Source organism: Delphinapterus leucas, chromosome 10 (genome assembly GCF_059928025.1).
Source record: "Delphinapterus leucas isolate spDelLeu-1000000601 "Yukka" chromosome 10, BTC_Dleu_Yukka2, whole genome shotgun sequence".
In the NCBI taxonomy this organism is placed as follows: domain Eukaryota; kingdom Metazoa; phylum Chordata; class Mammalia; order Artiodactyla; family Monodontidae; genus Delphinapterus; species Delphinapterus leucas.
In genome coordinates, this window is record NC_143138.1 from 60,991,944 (window position 1) to 61,015,948 (window position 24,005).

At 41.1% G+C, this 24,005-nt stretch overlaps 2 long non-coding RNA genes across 2 annotated transcripts in view; both read left to right on the forward strand.

The window, feature by feature from the left end:
- The window catches only part of LOC149748257 (uncharacterized), a 36,618-nt gene extending 13,534 nt beyond the window's left edge, over nucleotides 1-23,084 (forward strand). The window contains exon 2 of the long non-coding RNA XR_016394712.1: nucleotides 67-23,084. This is a non-coding gene — a long non-coding RNA (uncharacterized LOC149748257). The remainder of the gene's footprint in view (nucleotides 1-66) is intronic.
- LOC149748256 (uncharacterized) overlaps nucleotides 1-24,005 on the forward strand; it is a 349,957-nt gene that overhangs the window by 100,878 nt on the left and 225,074 nt on the right. The gene's annotated exons all lie outside the window — the stretch shown is intronic.

The window sequence follows — 24,005 nt, forward strand, 5'->3', positions numbered from 1 at the left end:
CTAACGTGCATCTCCCCTAGGGCTTAATAAAATACAGACTGATAGATCCCAGAGCTTCTGTTTCAGGACGTCTGGGGTGTGACCCGAGAATCTGCAAATCCAACAAGCAGCCAGGAGATGCTGATGCTACTGGCGTGGGACCACAATTCAGAACCACTGCCCACCTTCAGCAGGGGCCTGGCATCCAGTGGGGCCATGTATGTCCCCCAGGTCGACCGAACACACCAGAAAATCAGCCCATCAACTTAAATACAGAACCTTGAACAGGAAGGTTAATTGACAGAAGGTTGATTGATACCAGAACAGTAATATCTTCCTATCAAGCTAAACACAGGAGAACAAACCTGAGACTATGGGAATGGGCTCACCCAGGCAGGTGCTCAATTGTCAAACTTGGTTCGCTTTCTGGAAGCAAAGAGATAGACTAAAAGTTCGGGATTCTTAACCTTGTTTTGTGCCATGGCAGTCTTGTGAAGCCTATGGACCCCTTTTCAGAATAATGCTTTAAGTGCATGAAATAAAACATGTAGGATTACAAAGGAAACCTATTATACTGAAATTAAAAACAGTACATTGATAACATAGTATTGCTTCTTTACTAGTGCATTAATTAACAAGATCTAGCAGCAGGTCTCACAAAGGCTGGAATTTCAAAAAGGTGATAAACAAAAGATATTTTGAGATGTCTGTAGCATCAGAAGTGTAATATGAAAATATCTGTGACTTCTATTGGTGCAAAGTTACAGATCCTTCAGGTACTACTGGGATGTTGCCAGCATTCATAATGAAGAAAAGGCTAAATTTGGGTTAGAGGTTAGTGAAAATGTAGGTGGAGTCTTTTTTCCCATCCAATTTTAGGAATCCCCCACCCCCACAGTTTTAGCCATGGACCAAGGATCTGCAGACTCCAGGTTAGGAATACCAGGATTTAATAATCTTTAGTGATTAACTATGATGATAGGTACCATTTATTGAGTGCATACTATTTGCCTGTTGTAAGCTTTATACACAGTATTGTTAATCTTCATAGCCATTCTGTGATGTAGTTATTACTCTGTTTATATTCATGTAGAAATGGAGGCTTTCATGGGTTAAATAATTTCCCTAAAAAAATCAAATTTTCAACTCTCAGGAATTTAACTGCATTTTTGGTCTTTTAGTCCTGATTTAAATGAATAACACTTTTATTATCCAAACTAAAGTGTAAAGTTTTAGAGCTGGTTCTAAAACAAGGAGAATCAAACATTTTTTGTTGTTCATTAGTTGATTACACCTACAGTGGTTTTCTGGTCTTGTACCTTTATCAGCATGCTTTAAAGTAATTTTTAATACTACTCTGGATGAAGTTCAGAATAAGCAAAATGCGTCTCTATTTCTGTTTTCCTTCTTTGTTACTAGACGCCCCAAACCATTTTATATTATGTTATTTCTTAGAAGGAGCCAAGGGTGGTCCAGTCAAGAAAAAAAATAACAAATGAACATAGACAAGTTAAAAAAGATCCAGAAGTCTTTGGGTTGCCATGGTCATTACCCCTGTCAGGAGAGCTTATACTTTCTAAGACCTAGTGTTTGCATTAGAAACCCCCAGGAGCTCAGAAATCTTCAATCAAAGCCAACTATGAATACAGGTCGGATACGTTGTAATTATAATCTGGAAAACTCTTCTGACCCCGGTCATCATTCATAGCTTTTGTGTTTAGACCTGACCATTGAACACTTGTAGTGTAGCTGGTCCAAACTGTGATGTGCTCTCACTATAAAGTACACACTGACCTTTGGAAGACTTAAATTTTCTCAATTTCACCTGCTTCTTTTTACTTCTTAAAATGTGGCTCCTAGAAAATTCAGTGTTACATATGGCTCACATACTATTTCTATTGACAGCACTGGTTTAGAGTGAAAGGATTTGACCTATATGTAAAGTTATAAAAGGAACAAATTAAAGCACTTAAATCTAGTATTTTTAGTTCTAAATGGTACCAGCCTAGTTTAAGGTGATTATTTCATGCCTTATTTCCGAAGGGAGTTTAGATCACTTGCAGAGAACAGTAGTATTGACTAAAGGAATCAGGGAAGATTAAAAAAAAAAAAAGTTAGAATATTTGAGAAATAAAAGCCCCCAAAGCTAGAGATAGACCCCAGATCCGGCTTTTAACTTCCTAATGGTAAGACAACGAGAAAATCAGCTAGGAAGTCCATGTGTCTACAGGATGAAAACATACTAGTTGTGCAGGAGGAGTGACTTTGCCTGGCCCAGAGCCACAGGAGGTGTTTTTCTTGGGCTATCATAAAGGGGATGCTGTGATGTAGTGGACAGTGTCCCCAGCAGTTTGCCTACCGTGAAGGACAGTGGTGGGTTTTATGCAGTTGTTTCTTATATCAGCCAGTCATGAAGACATACTAACAGGTGAGGACCTCGGATCCTCATCCATCCAGAGGTTGCTGGTTGCGGCGGCCTTGTGATGATGTGCTGCTCAGGTTTCCTGCTTCAGTGAGCATAACTGACTCTCTGCCTCAGCTGCTGCACTCTGAATTCAACATCGCTGAGGTCACGCCTCCCACCAGCTGCTCCTGGTGACTCAACAAGGATCCTAATGCAGGCCGGTTCTTGAGAGATGTGGGACTCCTCTTCTAGGAGGACCTAGATCTAGTGTCTAGGTCAGAAAAAGTCACTTAAAAATCTCAACTTATTATCGTGAACACTTGATTGTTATATTAGCAATGCGTGTTATAAATGAAATGCTTGAAAACGTTGTAAGTTAAGAAGGACTTAATTTATCACTGAAAATAGTAGAATTGTGTTAGAGCAAAACTCATTTATGAGTATTTGCAAAGGCCAAAAGTAAAATCATGTTTCTAGAAACCTACTTAACCTGCAGTGGGAATTTGAATGATAGATCATTAAACTTAATAATCAAGGGTTACACTATCATTAAAGAGAAGGGAACAATAATTGGCTCAAGATGGCTAACTTGGTATCTTCACTATCAAAAGATCCCTAATAATGTCAGAAAAGATATATTTTGGGGAAGACTAAATCCAGCAGTAAACAACAAGGATGTGCCATCAGTGGATCAGACATTTCTTTCCTCCTAAAGGAAAAAAAAACACCCAGAAATCAGTTGATGGAGGAAACTGCATGCTTAAATACTAGCAACACTGGATTATTAAAGATTATGAAATATCTTTAAAATCCTGAGATTTTGAACCTGAAATCCTGTATTTAGGCAAAATAAAGGCATTTTCAAAATGTTTAAAAACCCAGAAGGTTTACTTCCGTGGACAATATTGATGATATACTCCAGAAAAATTAAAAACCCAAGGAAGAGAAAGACATGGGATAAAAGAATATAGGTGCATAAAGAAATCAGTAAAAATGATGGTTATGTCCAAATCATATTGGTATGTAAGGAGGGTGAAATATTTTATGGGTGATTTCTAGAAGAATAGAAATTTCATGCATTTTTCAATCCAACAAAAGACAGGAAAAGGTATAAAAGAGCAACAAGAAATCATAGAGTAAATTTAAAACATTAAGTCATAATAAAGATGTAAAAAGTACATAATTGTCAGTAATCACAGGTGTGAATGTTATATTTTTCTATTAAAAGGTAACCTCTTTAGTTTTGATGAAAAATGGTCACAAAACTTTATATAGCAGCTATTTATGACACATTTAAGGTCAAATGACAAAGATTGAAAAAGTTATTGTAAGCAACTGCAAGTTGAAAAGTAGGGTCGGTATAACAATATTATTAGGAAAAATGAATTCAAGGGCTTCCCTGGTGGCGCAGTGGTTGAGAGTCCGCCTGCCGATGCAGGGGACGCGGGTTTGTGCCCCGGTCCGGGAAGATCCCACATGCCGTGGAGCGGCTGGGCCCGTGAGCCATGGCCGCTGGGCCTGCGCATCCGGAGCCTGTGCTCCGCAGTGGGAGAGGCCACAGAAGTGAGAGGCCCGCATAATGCAAAAAAAAAAAAAAAAAAAAAATGAATTCAAGAAGAATTACATTAAGCAGGACAAAGAAGGATAGTTCATTTGGATCAAAGTTATATTGGACCAAGAATGTGAATCACAAACTTTTATATTCCTTACAACTCGGCAAAACGTATATAAGGCAGAAAAGGAAAAGAAAAATATGGAGAAATTGAAAAGTTTGCAGTCATAATGGAATACAGTAACACGTTTGTTTCAGAAACAGACATGTAAGGTAAACGAAAATTAAGTAAAGATATAGATATTTTTAATAATATAATTAATATGTTTGGTGCAATAGATATGTGTAAAACTTTGTATCCAATGCAAAGCATACCAATTTTCAAACACCCAGGACACCCAAATGTCCATAAACTGATGAATTAATAAACAACATTTGGTATATCCATACAATGGAATATATTCAGCCATAAAAGGAATGATACATGCTACAACATGGATGAATTTTGAAAACATTATGCTAAATGAAAGAAGCCTGTCACAAAAGACCACATACTGTATGATCCTTCTTAGGTGAATTGTCTAGAATTGGCCAAGCTATAGAGACAGAAAGTAGATTAGTTGTTGCCTTGGGCTGGGGGTGTGTTTGAGGGGAAATGGGTAGTGGCTGCTATTGAATATGTAGTTTCTTTTCTTCTTTAATTAATTTTTATTGGAGTATGGTTGCTTTACAATGTTGTGTTAGCCTCCACTGCACAACAAAATGAATCAGCCATACACATACAGATATCCCCTCCCTTTTGGACTTCCCTCCCATTTAGGTTACCACAGTGCATTAGGTAGAGTTCCCTGTGCTACACAGTATGTTCCCATCAGTTGTCTATTTTATACATAGTATCAATATGTCAATCCCAGTCTCCCAATTCCTCCCACCCCACCCCTTTACCCCTTGGTACCTATACATTTGTTCTGTAGTTTCTTTTTTGAGTTATGAGAATGTTCTAAAATTAATTATGGTGATGGGTAAATTGTATGTTATGTGAATTATATCTCAATAAAATGGTAATAAAAAGGATACAAAAAAAGCAAAAAATAAAAGTTTCTCTTATTCATTGTCAACATATTAAATAAAATATTAGCAAATCAAGTCAGTACTGTATCCAAAAGAATATTATTAACCCAGACATGCCAGGATAAACTTTCATAAGCAAGTATATTATTAAAATTGCTGTAAACGCTTCAGAATTTAATATACAAAGATTTAAATATAGAGTTTTGCCATTTTGTAGGAGCACAGAGAAATGTTCACCAGCCAGGGGCTGAGGAATCCTCCACACCCCAAGTCTTTAACAAATCACAACGACAGACTTTTACAACTCGAACACAACCAAGACTACTCCCAGGAGTTGCATTTTAATTAGTAGTGTTGGAGGGACCTTGGGACACCGAGAAGGGGAATGGAGACTTGGTGATACTCGAGCAGAGGTGATGGAGACCTTGTATCTCTCAGAGGAGATGAGACCCCTTGACAGCATGGGAAAGAAAAGTGAACATCATAGTTGTAAGTCACCTAGTTTCAGAAAAGCTCTTTGTAAAGGGGTACTGAGAACATACATTTGGAAAGCCACACAGCATCATTTCATTGAGCTTTAACTTGGAGGTACAGAAATGATGCACTACCACATTGTGAAGAGACTGATCCCTCCCTTCCCCAATACACTGACAAATTTAAGGACACAAGCTGTATGGTCATCTCAATAAGATGAAAAAACAAACAAACAGATTTTAATTGATCAGCTGGCTCTATTCTCCAAGGACACTGCCTCCTCTCCCCACCCAATAAGGGCAGGTCGAGGACCACAGTGTGGGAGTTAAGGCTGCATGTTATAGGACCTCATACAATTTCTGGAAGTGGGATGACGTAGGAGGTTGTTGCTTCTTATTTCAAGGATAGACCAGTGACGTTCCCAAGTCTCAAATTTATGGCGATATTTTCGTTGTAATAATAGCTTGCCTGAATTCTTTTCTTAGCTCACTTTAATATGAGAGCTACTTAATTGATTCGATTACTCTTTTAACTGAGACACCAGTTATTTTTTTTTACGTTCAATATGCCCATATCATAGTCTGCCTACTATGGTATGTAATCCCAGAACGATGATGTCGTTATGTCACAGGGCTGGACAAAGCTCTGGTAACAGCCTCATGCTCTTCATGTTTTGTCAGTTTCTTGGGCCATTGGGTCTACATTTTCAAGACTTTTGAGTTTAATCACCTTTTTTATTGGAAACATTTTCTTTATTTAATGGGTTTGCAATACTGGTAAAACAATGTAACCCAAGATTCAGTTCCTTCCTTCCTCCCTCCCTTCCTTCCTTCTTTCTTTTGACAGGATTGTATCTCATCTAAGCAAAGAAAAGGAGAAATATTCATGTGTTAAAATAGTAATAGCTTGCATTTATTGGGTGTGCACTATGTACCAGGTCAGGGTTAAGTGCTTTCCAGGCAATATTTCTATTTACCTTGGCCTCATTTAAAATTCTGGACCACAAACCCCAAATGGGCAGTCAGCGCCACACTTCTTACTGCACTTCCTAGGATGTTTTTCTTCTTCTCACTCTGTACAATGATGATTTCATACATCTTCTCTCTTCTCAAACCCAAATTCCATCCCCTATGTTCCTTCTCAGCTGATGACCTTGTTCATATTTTACTAAGAATATAGAAGCAATCAGATGGAAACAAACATCATCCAGTCACCAAATCTCCAAATCTCACTGTGTTTGTACCTCTGCTCTCTGCCTTGCCAGCTTGTTACCATGGATAAGTATCCCTGCTTTCCTCTTTTGCCCTTTCAGAGATGTTTCTCCTGGAAGTATCCCCCTCTCCCTGTTGCATTTATAATATCTCTAGATAGCGAGAATTAGTTCCACCAGGATGCAGATATTCTCTGGAATCTTCCATCTTAAAAGGACAAAAACAAAAATCCCTTTGACTTATATTCTTTTCTTGCCAGGACCCATTTCTCTACTCTTCCAAAGAGTTGTCTATCATCACTCTCTCCACTTGCTCATGACTCATCTCTCCTTAACCCCTCCAAACAGGCTTCCACATCCACTGTTATGCTGAGACCATCCGTGCCCAAGTGTGCTTGACTTCCATATTGCCAACCCAATGCCATCTCACTGTTTCCATCTGACTTGGTCCTCTCTGCAGCATTTGATGAAGTGAACTACTCCTTTCTTCTCTTGGCTTCTGTGACATCACCCTCTGTTGGTTTTCTTCCATATCATTGGTCACACTATTTCCAAAGGAGTTGGAAATAGTGACTCCTTCTCTGCTCAAACTGTGCCTATGTGTTTGTTAAGATAAGAGGAAAAATCAGGAGGTGGTGTGTTGGAAGCAAAGGGAAGGAAGTATGCCTCCCAAAGGCTGGGTTATGAGTGGTGGTCACCAGCAGAGGACAGTTGAGCCCAGTGGACAGGCAACCCCACAGCTGCATTCAGTGGCATCATGGTGTCAGGATGAGGGGGATAGCGCTGAAGTAGAGGAGACAGCTATTTCCAAATATCCATGACACCAGGTAGGGTCTCAGATCTCTTCCACTTGGGTTACACTGGTTGTCATGAGCTACTGGCAAAAAGGAAATGCATTAGAATTCCCCTTGTGCTAAAGAAAAATAAACATGGAGAGGAAGTTATTCTGCATCAAAAGCGTCTTTGAGGAAGGGAAACAAACATGGAGAATTATGTAAATAAAGCCATTCAGCTTTGAGAAATGGGTAGGACATAGAGAGAGAGTGAGAAAACAGATTAAATAAAAGAAAATCTACTCTTGAGTTCAGCTCACCTCAATCCCCTTTGAATATTAGGCATCTTTAATAATAATACTTTTCCACAGAAACATGAAAATTTGCAGAGCTGTCAGTAATAGCAGTGAGTTTGGAGGGCAATGTCATTGCTTCTTGGAGTATAATTCCAAAATAAAGGACCCCAGGCAATATAATGGACAATATCCTCAATAGCATTTTTTACGGTAACTGCAGAAAGGGATTCCATGTGGTTTTTTCTTACAGATGTAAAAGAGTAAAGACCTTCACCCTCTTAGAAACAGTTGTGCATCTGTCAAAACTACCCAGCCACGAAAACCAAATCTGGCTTTTCAAAGTAAACATGTTATTTTCTATATAATTGCTATAATTTAGCTGTGGGGACATCACTGACCCATTAGCAGAAAAAACAGATGGGATGAGCTTTGTCTTCATGCATGAGCTAGGATGTTGTGAAAATATTAGAAATTATTAGCCATACACTCAGTCACCAGGCTGTACAGCCAGAATGCTAAGTTACAAGTAGTGGAGGAAATGGTACAAGCAGTCCAAGTCTTTTAGTTACTCGGAACGATCATTTTAGATGTCTTTCACAGTAGCTAATTACAAAATGTGGAGATTGAAAAATCAGTTCAAGCGAAAGTTTGAGCAAACTTCAGAGCAAGAGAAAGTACTTCTAATGCCCAAATCTGTTCTCACTGTTTCCGCTAATGGAGCTGCCACTGACCCAGCAGCCTTGGCAGGAAACCTGGGGACCTTGCCACTCCTTTCTTCGCTCCTCTCCACTCTTTCTGCTTGGTCTCTGAGTCACCCTCCAACTCAGGAACACCTACTTTCAGCATCACTAGTGTCTTGGGCAAGGGTGGGGAGGTGATTAGGGAGTAGAATTGTGTGAAATGTTAGGATTTTGTAAGGGGGATGGGGGCTGGCATGTGTATTCCTTAAAAATTTTTTTTAATTGAGGTATAGTTGATTTACAATGTTGTGTTAGTTTCAGGTGTACAGCAAAGTGATTTAGTTATACATATATATATATATATATATACACATATATATATTCTTTATCAGATTTTTCCCCTTATATATGATTACAAGATATTGAGTATAGTTCCCTGTGCTATACAGTAGGTCCTTGTTGGTTATCTATTTTATATATACAAGGATGTATCTATTAATCCCATACTCCTAATTTATACTTCCCCCCTTTCCCCTTTGGTAACCATAATTTTGTTTTAAAATAATTAATTAATTTTAAAAAATAATTAATTAATTTTTTGGCTGCGTCGGGTCTTTGTTGCTGCACTGGCTTTCTCTAGTTGTGGTGAGCAGGGGCTACTCTCCATTGTGGTGTACGGGCTTCTCATTGCGGTGGCTTCTCTTGTTGTGGAGCACGGGCTCTAGGGTGCGAAGCCTACAGTAGTTGTGGCTCGTGGGCTCTAGGCACGTGGGCTTCAGTAGTTGTGGTGCATGGGCTTAGTTGCTCTGCGGCACGTGGGATCTTCCCGGACCAGGGCTCAAACCCGTGTCCCCTTCATTGGCAGGCGGATTCTTAACCACTGCACCACCAGGGAAATCCCCTAATTTTGTTTTCTATGTCTGTTAGTCTCTTTCTGTTTTGTGAGTAAGCTCATTTGTATCACTTTTTTTAGATTCCACATGTAAGTGATATCATATGATATTTCTTTCTCTGTCTGACTTACTTCACTTAGTGTGATAATGTCTAGGTCCATCCACATTGCCACAACTGGCATTATTTCATTCTTTTTTAATGGCTGAGTAATATTTCATTGTATATACGTACCACATTTTCTTTACTCATTCATCTGTCGATGGACATTTAGGTTGCTTCCATGTCTTAGCTATGGTGAATAGCGCTGCTATGAATATTGGGGTGCGTGTATCTTTTCGAATTAGAGTTTTCTCCAGATATATGGCATGTGTATTCTTTCTTTTTTTTTTTTAATAAATTTATTTGTTTTTGGCTGCATTGGGTCTTTGTTGCTGCACGCAGGCTTTCTCTAGTTGTGGCAAGCAGGGGCTACTCTTCGTTGTGGTGCGCGGGCTTCTCATTACGGTGGCTTCTCTTGTTGTGGAGCACGGGCTCTAGGAGCGCAGGCTTCAGTAGTTGTGGCGCATGGGCTTAGTTGCTCTGCGGCATGTGAGATCTTCCCGGACCAGGGCTCGAACCCGTGTCCCCTGCATTGGCAGGCGGCTTCTTAACCACTGCGCCACCAGGGAAGTCCCGGCATGTGTATTCTTAAAAAGCACCCCAGGGGACTCTGAGTATCCTTTCCACCCACACAGTTCAGAGCCTCAGGGTGTAATACAGATGCTCAAGATCATAGGGAATCCAAGTTCTTTTGCAGCAGGAACGCATTTTCCAAATCCCAAATGTGTCATTCAGTCAAAATAAAGGAGCAAAAGGCACCATGAAGGAGCCGTGAAGCAACAGGAAAGAACGGAGAACAAGCCAGACTCGTGGATTTGAGATGCTCGACACAGATCTTTGACCCCCGCCCCTCCAACCCGCCCAGCCTATCTCGTGCTGGGTACCAGCCTGGCAAAGCCTAGACACTAAGACATGTTGCTGAATTCAGTGAATTCAGTGAGTGAATGTGTGTTTATAATCTTCACGTGGTTATCTCCATCAGGATGTCCCAGAAGCACCTTAAACTCAATCTGACCCAACTTGATCCTTTTATCAAGATTCTGCTCAACCTTGTGCTTCCATTTCTGTATTGGTTAGTGCAATCCGGTCATGAAATCAGAGCCCTGATGTCTTCCAGTCTTTATACTACTTGACTGCTCAGTAGCCACTCATTCACTTCCTTTTTAAACTTCCTTGTTTCCTGAGACATCATTCTCTCCTGATTTTCCTTCTACCTTTCTGACTGCTCTTCCCTCTGCCAGTCCAGTTCTACAGGGCCAGGGCCCTCGGTCCTTATCCTATTTTATAAACTCCATCAGTGATCCCATCTGTAGGCACAGCTTCTAGCTCCATCCAGGTCCTAACAGCTTTCTGATCTTTAACTTCAGCCTGATCTCTACAGTTGTGGATCCACCCACCTCCCAGACCTCTCCACTTGACCAACATCTCAAATCAAACATATCCAAAAAGGAGTCTTCCTTCCCCAGCCCCCAGCTCAATGAATAGAACCAGCCAGAGGTCTGCGTGCATCCTTCGCACTTCAATCATTTTCACTATCCATATCCAACCAATTCCCAAATCCCATTTTTGCCTCCAAAATGTCTTCTGGATCCAACAAAATTCTCCTTCCTCACTGTCCTAATCTAAGCTGTCTTGATTTCTTCCTGGACTCTATAGGAAGTCTCCTAGTTTGTCTATCTACAGTCTCTTTGCCCTGATACAATATGTTCCTTACACTAAAAATTCAGAGCTATTAAAAAAAATAAACTCACAAATCTGCTCAGGTCACTTCCCTTCTGAACTTTTCAGTGTCTCACCACGAATCATGGATTAGACAAAATGCACCATATCAATCCAGACATGCACATAAATGACATATATCTGTATGAATGGGATGAAAATAGGGAAACACACAAAATGCTCTATATACAGATGAAGGAGTGGATCATGTAACTAGGTGGGGAATGATATCTTAACAGTGAGTCCCAGTGCTCTGAGCAGTTAGAGAACTGTCTCTGGGTAAGTGATTGGGGCAGAAAGTGGGACACTTATGCCCTGAGTTTTCGGTGGGGTCAGGGCATCAGAGAGGCCCTGGGAGTTGGCCACACCATTCTGTAGGTCAAAGACGAGGAGTCAGGGCACAGGAGGAGACTGGTGCTGTGGGGGGAGCCCACTATTGTTTGGAAAAAAGACTTTTGAGGAACAGGAAAGTCTAAATTAGATTTTCAGCTACTAGGTGATATGCTATATGCCCCTGCTCCCCGACTTCTTCCCCACTCCCAGCCTCTGCCAACTCCTGCTGCCCATCAACCCTTCAGTGAGGTCTACTACAGGGCTGGTTGATCTCTTAGTTGTTGCTGTTGTTTTAAGTGCAAATGGTGAAAGGGTTAAACTTCCCTTCTGGATTGATGCAATACAAAACAGAGGCTGCAATAAGGACACAAAACCGTTGATCTCCATAAGTACAAATTCACAGGCTTTTGGGAAAGTCTTTGGGCTTTAAGGGAAATAGAATTAGGGGTTTGAAGCAGTGTAGATTTGAACCTAGATTTTTCGTGGCATGGATCCTACTCTTACCTCCAGCCATCTGGGCTACACTAGGATTCTCCTGGGCTGGGGAGGGATCAGGAACCATCAGAGAGGACGTGACTTTTGAACTGAGCCTTCTTAAAGGATGGGTAGGAGTTTTCAAAGTCAGAGGGAAGCATTCCAGAGGACTGAATATAATGTGGGAAAATGCAGAGTTGAGAAAGTTCCTAGTTTTAATGGTTTGTGACCCACAGAGGGTAGATGGGGCCCTACCAGGAGCTATGGTCCAAAATTATCCACCGTTACAGCCCAGCTCTGATGATGCCTGGAACAGACTTTCCAACCACATTTAGATCTGTCTTTTTAGCATTAGCCAGGATGCCCATTTTCCCCTGCAATCAAAGACAGAGTGGAGGCCAGGGGAACAGAATCCTAACTGCTTCAAGTCAAGGCTGGGTGACTTACTCCTTTGTCATTAGACAGTTCAGTGATCAATGGGCACCAAGCTGACAACTGGCCAAGTGGTATCAGCAGAGCTGTTGTACCACAGACAGTCAAAATTTCAACAGACCAGGGTCACTAGGAAGAATGCTACTGGGCACAGAAAAGACAATAACAGTGTCATTTAAAGACAAAGAAGAACCTCTCTTCTGCCAGACTGAGGACAGCAACTCATTCATCACCAGGATGGTTCTACAAAGACCCAAATTACAAACAGGGTGGAAGCACTGATTCATAGAGCCTGTTTTCGGTGGTAGAGCATTCATGACACATGGTCTGCATTTATCAGGGCAAAGAATACTTGTCCAGCCTTTTCCTTTTAAAGATGAAAATCTTTTTCTGACTTCCCATTGGTTTGTCATGAAATAAATGGAATAGCAGGGAAGAATAAATCAGAAATGACAGTTTTGAAAGTGCAAATTATTGTCATTACTGGGAAGAAAGAAAGGGCATGTTGAAGACAGAGGTGAAATGGGAAACACCACCACCACTGTCGGCAAATAGTCCTTTCATCTTCAATTAAGTAATTACCACATTGTTCAGTGAATGAGGACAGCAATTACATGACTTTTCATCCTGTCACCTTGACACCTAGCACCTCATGGTTGGGGCATATCCTGGCCCTGGGCCAGCACTGCCCCTCGTCATTTGATATACACAGTACATGGAAGAGAAGGCAGCTCTCACAGTCTGAGGCCCTCAGGCCCCCAGTCCTGTCTCTCCCTGAGCAAGTACAAAGCTGAGAACTCTGTGAACTTGGTGGCACTGTCTGGGAGGTGCCAAAGGCATACTCCCCAGATTTTCTATGATGACAGCAGAGGACAGACTCTCCTGGAGTCATGGAAGATCTTGCGAGTTGACAGGAGTGTGGGGGGGTGTTTGGTGCACTTTTCCTGCTCAAGTAGACTTCCCAGAGGCTCTTAGGTTGCTGGGTCTGTAAACTGCTGTGCCTGCCTGGCTGGCTCGCTCTGGGCCCTATGATACAAAGGAAGGCAAGGCTGGATAGAGGAGGGGGCTGTTACCTGGTCCACCTGGCTCACAGCCTGGCTCACCTGGCTCTACAAGCAGAGATTTAACTTTATCCACTTCAAAGAGCCACAAGGAAACTTTATTGGAAATCCCCACTCATCAAGGCTGCCCACTGGGTTGTTTCCAGGCAAAATAACTTGATGTCTCTCAGAAGTTCAGTTAGGATAGCTGGGTAGTAAGTAGACATTTCCTCCCTGGGCTGGGGAGGAGAGCAAGGGAAACAGGCAACACTGACAGAAAGCTTTTCCCTAAAGGGATGGAACAACACTCATTTCAGGGCTCAACCAATAGATTGGGTCTCTCTGGATAACCTCCTCACCTCTGCCCTTCTCGCAGCTGCCCTTTAAGCACTGGGTTTGATCTTGAGAGTTAGCATTGTCCCTGACAGGGGTGACGGTGGGGACTAGCTGGAGGGGGAATTTGAGTCATCAGAAGTTTACGAGGTTTTCTAACTAGTAGGTGGTCTTTAAACTTTTTGGGCCACACATCCCACCAGTAAAAACTGTTTGACAATGCACCCCCAAAATATGCATATTCATTTATAAATTACTTACATGTACTTTCATCTATCCATATATTTAATATTGGTAAATCTTACTTCCAGATAAAAAATAAGTATAAGTAAAAGGACTAATTGTTCTTTCACATGACCTCAGTGGACCATCTTCTGTACCCCTTGTGTATTCTGTACCCCACTTTGGAAACTGCTCTTCTAACCTTTGAGTTCCCCAAGTTCTGGCTTTTCATAGGCAAAGGATGAAGGAGAGAGATCCACACAGAGAAAAAACGGTTCTTGGCTGAGCACGTGGGTTTTGTTCAAAGAAGTCAGTGAAACAAGTGAGCATCTCAACGTCTTCCCTGCCTTATCAGTGATGGCAGGAAGGAGTGATGGCACCCAAGAACTCTGTGTTAACTCTTGGACAGCTTAGAGACAGTGTTTTAAGAGACTCGCTAAACTAAGCCAAAGTTACTGGTGTCTCACTGGGGCCTGCAGGTCGTGAGTATCTGTGGATACAGGGGCTTGTGCTTTTGGATTCTGGGCAGCAGGTGCCTGGACCGTTCACTGCCACCTGGGGTTGTTCCACTGTCTTTAGAAAAGGGGGGAGGGTGAAGTAGAGGTTTGGGAGAGCCTTTTGCTTCTCCATCTTGTTGTTGAGATCCCTCCTATACACTTTAGTGTTGGGAGGATGCTCACCCCCAGCCCCAGGATGGGCATGAGGGTGCCTGTTGGGCACCATCTTCAGTTGAGTCTCTTGGGCATGGTAACCATAGTCTAAAGCTAGGACCACTGTGGCCAGCCTAGGTGAACCAAATTTCTTTCAAGCACCTGCTCTGTGCCAGGCTCTGCATGGGATGAACGGAGCCCACTTCCTCAAGAAGCTTTCAGGTCAATGCAGGAGAAAGATAATCAAACATGTACATGAAGTGCAGGGGATATCTTAGTTTGGGGTCTCCCCAAAGGAGATTCTGTGTTGAGTAGTTCATTTGGGAGGTGACGCCCAGAGTACATGCTGAGGGAGGGAGAATGTGAGAGAATGAAGGGAGAAAAATCACAAAAGAAGCACTAATGAACAGGTTACTGCTGTGGGTACCTGGACCTCAATTCTGCAGGGGACGCTCTGAGGGACTCTATCGAACCGTGCTATTCAAAGTATGACCAGCACATCAGCATCATCTGGAAGGTTGTTAGAAATGCAGCATCATGGGCCCCACCAGGCCTGCTGAATCAGAATTTGCACATTAAAGTTTGAGAAGCACTGCCTTTAATCTTTCATCTTTATCAAACATGATAACTTTGATATAAAACATATATTTCTATATTTGAGGACTTGATTCTACCCAACTGGATCCTTCTGAATAACTTCTTTGAGGTTTCCAACATTTGAAGTGGATATTAAAGTTTTCCAGTCCCTTGAAAGCTCTTTAAAATGCAACTCCATTTACCTGCACTTTATCATAATTATAACTCAATCGCAGAGACAGAAGGCTCACGCAACCAACTGTTCTGTAAAATGCAAATTTTGTATGGGAAATACTTCCCCTGGGAGAAAATAGAGTGGCTGTCATTTGGAAAGTTATTTTTAAAGGAACTCACCAAATGCCTCCTGTACTTTAAAGTTTTGTCAAAAATTTCAGTGAATACAGGACCCTTTGTGAAAGATCAACACACACACACACACATGCAGAGAGAGAGAGAGAGAGAAAGAGAGAGATGCTTCCAAAAAATGTAACAGAAGTTTCATATATCATGGAAGGTCCAAAGCAAGTAGCTCAATAGTTGCTTATACATCTTTTATATTGGCAAGTGATTTTACTTTTTTTTTTTTTTTTGCGTACGCGGGCCTCTCACTGTTGTGGCCTCTCCCATTGTGGAGCACAGGCTCCGGACGCGCATGCTCAGCGGCCATGGCTCACGGGCCCAGCCGCTCCGCGGCATGTGGGATCTTCCCGGACCGAGGCATGAACCCGTGTCCCCTACATCGGCAGGCGGACTCTCAACCACTGCGCCACCAGGGAAGCCCATGATTTTACTTTTGATATTCACTCATCTTCATTTCATCACTAACACAAAGATTAATCTAAGGTTATAAAACTAATTTTTCACGTAGCGTATCAGTTAGCTATTACTGCATGATAAACCACTCCCAAACTCAGTGTTTTAAAAGAACAATGATTTATTCTTGCTCTCATGTCTACAGGTTGGCTGGGGTGGCTTTGATGATCTCTGCTGGGCTCAGCTCAGCTTGGCTGTAGGTTGGATCTGAGTCTGTTCCTTGGACCAGTGGGCTGCCTGTGGCTTGTGCTCATAGTGAACGGCAAATATAAGTGGACAAACCCAACTCCATAAATATATTTCAAGCCCCTCAGTAGCTCTTTTTCTAACATCTCATTAACCAAAGCAAGTTACATGGTCAGATCCAAACCAAGGGTTGGATAATGCTATGGTCTGAATGTTTGTGTCCCCTCAAAATTCATGCTTTGAAACCTAACCCCTAAAATGATGATATTAGGAGGCAAGGCCTTTGGGAGGTGATTAGGTCAGGAGGGCTCCACCCTCATGACTGGGATTAGTGCACTTTTAAAAGAGGCTCCAGAGAGATCCCTTGCCATGTGGCGACACAGTGAGAAGTCTGCAACAGGCTTCCACCACAACCTGACCATGCTGGCACTCTGATCTTGGACTCCCAGCCTCCGGAACAGTGAGAAATAAATTTTTGTGGTTTATAAACTTCCCAGTCTTTGGTATTTTGTAATAGCAGCTAGAAGACAGAGAAGTGTGCTCCACCAACCATGAGGCAAGTCACATGGCCAAGCCCAACGTCAGTGGGGTGAGGTAGTGCACTCCTCCCAGAGTTAGGGGGTTAAGGGAGTGAATATTTGCAGCACAATAATCTCTTCTACTGTGAGTACAAAAATTGAGGCACAGCATTCTGCAAAATAAATCATGGTGCTTATATTCGAATGATTTTCTTATTTCAAGAGAAAAAGGAGGAAACCGGTATTGAGGACCCATAGTTATCAAGCATTCTGCTGAGAGTTTTCTCATGTGTTACCTCAATGAACGTTTTAACAACACCATGAGGAATATATTTTAACCCCATTTTACAGATGAGGTGATAAGCCACAGAGCTGGTGTGTGGAATATCAAAGAGTAGAGCCTAGTGTTTCCTGGCAGCCTTCAAATGCTGTGAATATTGGGTCACATTTTTTTTTTTTTTTGTCATGGCAAATGAAGCACCTATTTCTTAGGGGAAAATACTGTCTTTACTCTGTTCCTATTTACTCCAGAAGCAAGAAGAGCTGTAAACTTTCTATGAGTGTAGCTGCCCATCACTCTTGACACTCAAATTGTTGACCCAAACCAGTTCTCTTGAATACTCGGAGTGTTGATGCAGATTGGCTGCTCAATACAAGCTTTTTGGGCTTCTGGGTTAGGGAGGCTGAATGCTTGGGTAACTGGAGTGTGGCTGGACCCTCTTGGCTGTCTTCCATGTCTTGCTGTCCTATGGGAATACGGTCTGGGGGTTGGGTGGGTAGAGAAGTCAGGAATTCTTGGTCCAGAAATGTTGCCTGAAGAGGATCTCAGAGGGTCTCCTAGTGTTGTTCTCCCAGCCAGCCCCATCTGAAATGCCCCACCAACCTAAGTGTTAGCTTGTTTGTTATGAATGTTTAGCAAACGTTATTGTGCCAGGCACATTAATGGTAGTGTAGACAAAGGTAAACTGAGGACGGGGATGACTGGATTTATCCCATGATCTGTGTTTTTGCAGGGGATTCTGATGCCCACTCAAGCTTGAGTATTACTGCATTAGCCTATCAGGCAGAGGAGGCCCTTGGCTTCTTCTCCTTCTCCTCCTTCTCCTTCTTCTCCTTCTCCTTCTCCTTTTCCGTCTCCTTCTTCTCCTTTTCCTTCTTCTCTTTCTCCTTCTTCTTCTTCTTCGTCTTCTTCCTCCTCCTCCTCTTCCTCCCCGTCCTCCCCTTCTTCCCCTTCTTTCCCTTCTTCTTCTCCTCCTTCTTCCTCTTCTTTTTTTAAACTATAGTTGACTTGCAATATTGTGTTACTTTCAGGTGTACAGCTTCAGATTCTTTTCCATTATAGGTTATTACAAGATATTGAATATAGTTCCCTGTGTTATACAGTAAATCCTTGTTCTTTATCGATTTTATATATAGTGGTGTGTATCTGTTAATCCCAAACTCCTAATTTATCCCTCCCCACTTTCCCCTTCAGGAACCATAAGTTTGTTTTCTATGTCTGTGAGTCTGTTGCTGTTTTGTAAGTAAGTTAATTTATATCATTGTTTTAGGTTCCATATATAAGTAATATCTTATGATATTTGTCTTTCTGTCTGACTTCACTTAGTATGATAATCTCTAGGTCCGTCCGTGTTGCTGCTCTTGGCTTCTATTCATATTTTTACTCCCTCATTTATTTCAGCTTAGTAGTTGGTTCCTAGTCCCATTTGGGGATGGCAGGGGCCAGTGTCTGGGCATACCAGCCTCAGAGGACCAACAACTGCCTCTGAGCCTGTGCAAGACTCTGGGAGAGTCACTGCCTTTCTTGCCACTCAGCTACGTGGTCCCTGCAGAGGTGGGCAGGGGCTTTTCCACTGATGTCCAGGCTTCCCTCCAGGGTCTCACCCAGGGTTCTCAAACTTGGCACCACTGACACTTTGAGTTGGATAACTCTTTGCTGTGGGGGGGCTGTCCTGCTCACTGCAGAATGTTTAACAGCATCCCTGGCCGCTATCCACTATATGCATGCCCTGCCCCCACCAAGTTGCAACAATGTCCCCTGAGGCACAAAATCACACTGCCCCTCCTCTCTGCTTTGAGAACTGCTAGTGTTACCTGAGTGACCACTCAGTGGAGGTGGCCCTGGGAAATTCTGTTCTCAGTAGAACAAGCAATGGAGAGGTGGGTGGTGTAACCGGAGGGAACATGGGGTGTGGGGTAACCATGGCTTTGAATCTTGGCCCCTCCAATGACAACCCCTTCTTCACTCCCACTCTTCTCTAACCAAAAACAAAAACAAAAAAAATAAAAACACACACACCCACAGACATTATTTCCGTAAATGACTTTTACTTCTTTATCATTTCTCTTGACAGTAATCCTTGGCAATGTGCATATAACATGAAGGCAAGCATACTTTCAGAAGTCATCAAAGATATGGTCCTATTGGCCTCATTTTCTCAAACCATTAAAATATTTTCATTTATAAAAATTAATCTAAATATAAATATTGACACTGAAGATCAAAGTCACTTGATGACAAAATAATTCATCTGGAGCTATAACATATGCTTATGGATTTTAATAGTAAATTAAATCTTTGCACTTATTTGGCACAAGGAAACCTTTATAAAAATTCAAATGCCATAGAGCAGGCTTCTTCTTCTTTTTGTTTTTTTGCAAGGCTTACACAGTACACATTTTTGTCAAAGAAAACTGAGTATTTTAACACTGTAACACAACAATAGTTGCTTTTCATGCCTCTTAAAGAAAACGCTCTATTTGGAACTCAGATCTTTTTGTTGTGTTTTTAAATTTTGTATTTGTTTGCTTTTAATAACACCAACAGAACAAAAAACCAAAGATTTACTTTATTTCAAAGGAGTCATTTCTGTTGGATAACACATACACAGCATCAGCAAGGAGTATTACCAGAAGATAGGTAGACCCCCATCAGGAATGGATCATAACACACATTTCAGCAGCAAGTCAGGTCTGGAAATGTGCACAGCAGCAAAAGATTGTAGAAGTGGAAAACAACACAGAATGAGGCTTTGTCAGGCATTCGAGTTATAATTAGCTTAAAGGTATGACTTTGGCAAATTAATCACTCTGGCCCTCAGTCTCCAAATCTGAAAAGTGGGGATACCTACTGAATAGGGTTGCTATTAGGATTAAAATGAGAATAATATTGCTTCCTTCAGCACAGTCACTTAATATACGTCAGTCATGCTATTCCCTTGCCTCCCATGTTTTGCCTTCTTCCTCAGATTCAGAATTTATCAGGAGCAAATTTTTAAAAAGTTGGTAATGCTCAATTAATTGAGTGAAATTCCAGTTCCATTTGCTTTTATAAATACACTGTAAATAGTCATGCATGTGCTACCACACACGTGGAGTTAGTGTCAGCTCTTGCGTCTGTTGAATTCAATTTGTCCTTGCTTTATTCAGACATGCAAGTTTTCTCAGGTCTTAACCATTTTTATCTTTAAGGTCATTTTACTACTTCTGCTGAATATTTATTGGGAAATAAATTTTGGAGGACGGCGTTTCCTTGTGTGGCTGTATCCTGCAATAATCCAGTTACCTAAACCTCATTTAGATGCATCAATGCTAAACCACACCTTATTGATTCTAGACAGAGTGCTAAAGTTAAGCCAGTGGTGGGCTTTTGCAAGCCCCTCCCCCCTTCAGAGCGAGGAAACTCTCAGCGAGTCCAAGGAAGAACCCTGAATTCTCGATGAGACATTGTTTCAGGTGGACGTGGGCCGGCATGGGTGAGTCAGAGCTTTCGGTCCTGTGGCTTGTGACTGCAAAGCAATGGGAGGAACTGGTGGTGTGGTGGGCTAGGAGCCAGCAGGAAGGAGGTGGCTGGAGGGACACCTTGAGAGTTGAGGGCTCCCCAAGTTAGACAGCCCCTAGTGCTCACTACAGGGGTTTTCACTTTTCTCCTTAGCATTTGTAGGACAAAGATGCTTGTGAGAGATTAATAAGAACTGATGAGTTAAATGTTAATACCCTTCCCTCCACTATCCCCCGACCCCAACAATATATTTTGGGATAAATTGTTGACATGTAATACTAGTTGATTCAAAGGGATTAAAAAAGGAAAAAAAAAAAAGGTCTTAAAGACAACACGCAGTAGCAAAGCGAACAGGGAAAAGATGCATCTTTTGAACTGGAGCTCTACTGTTGGAAGCCAGCGTCTTGGTTTTCTGTCTTGGATTCTCCTGGGAGCCTAAGGCAGAGAGTAGGCAAGACCTTGATGCTGAAGTCTGGGTCTGCTTTCTGGCTGAGGTATCAGGACAGCCCTGTGCAGAGGTGCACTGTGGCCTCCCCACGCCCTCTCCTCAGGTGGAAATCCGTACAGTATTCGATGGCTGTTGGGTCAAGGCACTGTCGTGTACGGCCGGAGGCAGTGGGTCACTGGCAGTGGAGTTCCATGGTGCTAATACCTCACAGCAGACTCCAGGGTGGGCTCCTGAGGGGAGAAAATGAGCAGATGCAATCAGCCACTTGGTGAAAGTGAGGAGAGGCCATTAACAACAACGTCTGCTGCTTTTTTTTATGTTGTAAAAGGTATTCATGCCCATTGACCAGTGAAATATTTCACAGTATTCAAAAAGTGATGCATTTCTTACATGTACTTCTTAATCCACCTGAAATTCATTTTGGTGTATGGAATAAGGCAAATTGATTCCCTTCCCGCTGCATCCCGTTGGCTAATTTCCCAAGCAGAGTTTTTTTAAAAAAATAATCTATACCTCCTCTACTGGTTCCTAATGCTTAAAAAGTCATATAACACATTTTCATATGTGCCTGTATCTATTTCTGAGCTTTTATTCTATTTCATTAATCCTCAGTTTCTGTACAACTTTTAATTGGTTTTAAAATCTGGCAGGAAAATCACTTTAATTTTGCAAAATGCTCTTGTCTATACTTTCTGATTTATTCTTACCTGAACTTTAGTTCCAAGAAAATCCCACTGAGAACTTTATGAGAATTGCATTAAACTATAAATTAATTTGGAAAGAAATGAACTGTTGGTCGGGTTTATTAATCAGTTTCTCAATATTAAAGGTATTGGTGGATTCCTGTAAAATTTACCTGGTAATTTATTATTTAATGTACTGCTGCATTTAGTTTGCTAATTTTTATTTAGCATGCCTCATCTCTCTGAAGAAGTACTATTGGTGTGTGGTTTGTATGCGTCTGTTTGTGCCTGTGTGTGTAAGATGTGTACATATTTACCAGCCCTGTCAGCCCTTTAGCTGTTGGGGTTTTAACAGCTTTACAACTTGAATCTTTTAGGTTTGAAATTTTTTAATCCTCTGGAATATTTCATATTGCATGAGAATTAGCTCATAAAAATTAATCAGCAAAACCTTTTGGCCAGAGAAGCTTTTTTGAAGTTTTAATAAATTTTAAAATTTTATTTAAGTCAGTTTTTACTGATATTCTGATTTGATCCTGATTTTACTAGAACTAAGACTTTAAAATTTATTAGCATAGATTTACATCACATTGTATATTTAAATAAAAAATTCACATCTCTTATTTTTTTATTTCTTGGGTTTTTTTCTTGAATTGGCTAACAAAAATTTCTCTATTTTTCCGAAGAATAAGCTCTTGGATTTATGATCATTTCTATAGCTTTTTGGTTTTAATTAGTTTATGCATTTATCTTTGATGTCTGAGATTCAAAGTCTAGTTCACTTGTTTTGCTTCTTCCTTCTTTAATAATGAAGAAAAGATTTAATACTGTGAATTTGACTCAGTGTGGTTCTGTATGTATCCCATTTGTTTTGATATATGTAATGTCTTCATTTTGTAATGCTCTGTGGATTAGCTTTTTTCTTTAATCCAATAGTTACTTGGAAATATGTGTGAGATGTGCACGTTGTGTGTGTGTATGTGTATACTTGTGTATGTGGGTGCACATGCTTTAAAACTTCTGAGTAGCGTTTCTGACTATTTTAACTTTTGTTCTAATTTTCTAGATTTGCTTTATCCAATATGGTAGACACTAGCCACAAGTGGCTGTTTACATTTAGATTAATTTTTTAAATTTTTATTTATATTTTATTTTTGGCTGCATTGGGTCTTCGTTGCTGCACGCAGGCTTTCTCTAGTTGTGGTGAGCAGGGGCTACTCTTTGTTGGGATGCACAGGCTTCTTATTGTGGTGGCTTCTCTTATTGTGGAGCATGGGCTCTAGGCGCGTGGGCTTTAGTAGTTGTGGTACACGGCTCAGTAGTTGTGGCTCGTGGGCTCTAGAGCACAGGCTCAGTAGTTGTGGCTCACGGGCTTAGTTGCCCCGCAGCATGTGGGATCTTCCCAGACTAGGGCTCGAACCCGTGTCCCCTGCATTGGCAGGCAGATTCTTAACCACTGCGCTACGAGGGAAGCCCTAGATTAATTAAAATTAAATAAAATTTAAAAATCAGTTCCTCCAAGGCAGTAGCCACATTTCAAGAGCTCAGTAGCCACTTCTGGCTGGTGGCTACCATATTGGGCACTGCAGATATAGAACATTTCCATTATTTCATAAGGTGGATTCTTTACCAGTGGACCATCAGGGAAGTCCCTCTTAATTAAAGCTTAATAATTACACTATTCAAATTATCTAATTTGTATTTATTTCTGGTGTACTGGGCTTCCAAGGGCTGATAAGGGAATTTTAAAGTCACCAGCCATGGCACATTAGATTGCGTTGCTCTATTGTTTTGCCAATTCAAGAAAGTCTCATGATTTACTTACTTTATTTTATCAGTATCTAAAACATCCTCCCTCCCTGTTTCTACTGTGTGCTTCTTGCCTTGAATTCTACTTTGTTTGAAAGTAGTATTCTTGCCTTTTCTTTTTTGTTTGCATTTATTTAGCATAGGATGTTGTCTATTCTTTCATTTTTAACCTCTCAGTGTTATTTAAAGTTAATTTATTTAAGAAATAATTTATTGAGGTGAAATTTACAAAACATAAAATTAACCATTTAAAAATGAACAATTCAGTGGCATTTAGTACATTCACAATGTTGCGCAACCACCGCCTCTATCAAGTTTCAAAACATACCATCACTCTAAAGTAAAACCTCTTACCCATTAAGCATTTCTTCCTATTCTCCCTCCCCAGAGTCCCTGGCAACCACTGATCTATGTTCTACATCAATGGAAGGTAATTTATTTATTATTTTATTTTTTAAGAGAGGGGTATCTGGAGCTTTATCCTTTAAAATTTTTTTATTTTTAAAATTTTTGTTGACGTATAGTTGATTTACAATGTTGTGTTAGTTTCAGGTGT